Genomic DNA, 1867 nt, shown 5'->3' on the forward strand with positions numbered 1-1867 from the left:
CTCCTGTCTCTGTGCTCAGGGAAAACTCCTGGCTGTTTTGAGTTTTGAATCAGGTCTGTCGTGTGCAGTGCAAGCACCTTATCTGCTCACTGTCATTTTGGCCCCAACTTTTAATTTTTATTTAAGGTATAAATTTATAAAAATAGTATGATTAATTATATTTAAGTATATAACAGAAAGAATGAAGAGGAGAGAGAGAGAGAGAACATTGTAATGGAAAATCTAAATAGGCCTATAAAAAGTGTAAGGTGTATTTTATCCTAACACAGGGATATTTTCTCTGCGCTAGAAAATATTATAAATAATGCTTAAATATCTGCATTAGCAAGTAAAAGATTATAATGAAAATCTGTATAAATATTATAAATTCACCTGAATATATATAGCAATTCAATATAAATGAAACATTAATTCACTATACAAAAATATGAAACTGATATTAAGCTAGGAGTAAACAGATCTTAATAAATCATAACTGCCATGAGTGAATGCCATACTCAATAGAAACATGCTGAAAAATCTTTAATTTAATTTTATTTTTTAGATATTCAAAATGCAACTTTATTCTGATTCTAAACGAAAAGGAATGGGAATGACAGTAACAAATAAGATTTCACCACTGAATATTGTGATGTGTGATTGCAGCAGTCTTAGATCTGAAACTCAAAGGAGAAAACTGCAGTTCCAAAACAGCTAAATATGAGGTCCAAAAAAAAAAAAAAGGTTTTGTTTAAACTGCCACATTCACTCAAAGCCCATTCATCTCTTTCAGCATCCCAAAGATGAAGCACATGTTCTGTTTTAGCCATATAATAAAGTGGCAAACATGCTGCACCACTGACATCACAGGACAGTTGCCTATAAAACTAGACTTCAGACGCTGGGCTCCAGCTTCATTTCCTCACAGGTCATCATCGTCATCTGGGAGATCAGTTGTCTGAGCAACCTCTAAATTGTGCTCATACTGTGCTGCCAAGGCTGGGTCCATGACCACCTCTGGGGGTGTGAGAGCAGGCATGGCAACAAACTCTAAGTTTGGATCTCCGATTAATTTTCTAGCAAGCCAGAGGAAGGGCTTTTCAAAGTTGTAGTTACTTTTGGCAGGAATGTCATAGTATTGAAGATTCTTCTTTCGTGGAAGACAATAGACTTTGCCTTCACTTTCCTGTCCTTGATATCCACTTTGTTGCCACACAACACGATGAGGATATTTTCACATACTGGAACAAGATCTCTGTGCCAGTTAGGCACATTCTTATAAATAACTCTTGATGTTACATCAATCATTATAATGGCACACTGGGCTTGGATGTAGTAGCTTTCCCGCAGGCCGCCCAACTTCTCCTGGCCGGCTGTGTCCCACACGTAGAACTTGATGGGGCCGTGGTTGGTGTCGAAGATGAGCGGGTACACCTGGATGCCCAAGGTGGCGACATACTTCTCCTTGAACTCGCCCATCAGGTGGCGCTTCACAAAGGTGGTCTTGTCCATGACGCCGTCGCCCACCAGCACCAGTTTAAACTCCACTTGCAGCTCTCCTTGGGCAGCCATGCCGAGCTGCTTCCAGAAGCTTCTCCGCGCCCGTCTGACTGAGGGCTGGGAGGATGGCAGAAGCGCGATTCAAATGCTGTCTTGTCTTTTAAAGAAGCTTCTGTTGATCCATTTCTTCCTATTCCTCATTTAGGGACCTTGAAAACCACGGAATCTCAATTAAAATTTAGCAGGGTGGGATGGTGAGGGTGGGGGTGGGGGGTGGGAGGGATACTGGGATCATTGGTGGTGGAGAATGGGCACTGGTGGAGAGATGGGTACTCGATCAATGTATAACTGAAACCCAGGAACAAAAATTTGTAAGTCTATAACTGTA

The 1867-nt window shown here is 40.8% G+C and overlaps 1 pseudogene; it reads right to left on the bottom strand.

Moving 5' to 3' along the window:
- Nucleotides 1-545: 545 nt before the first annotated feature.
- On the bottom strand, nucleotides 546-1622 carry LOC130027486 (GTP-binding nuclear protein Ran-like; annotated as a pseudogene).
- Between the last annotated feature and the right edge of the window lie 245 nt (nucleotides 1623-1867).

The sequence above is a fragment of the Sorex fumeus genome, unplaced genomic scaffold (assembly GCF_029834395.1).
Source record: "Sorex fumeus unplaced genomic scaffold, SorFum_2.1 ptg000037l, whole genome shotgun sequence".
Taxonomy (NCBI): Eukaryota; Metazoa; Chordata; class Mammalia; order Eulipotyphla; family Soricidae; genus Sorex; species Sorex fumeus.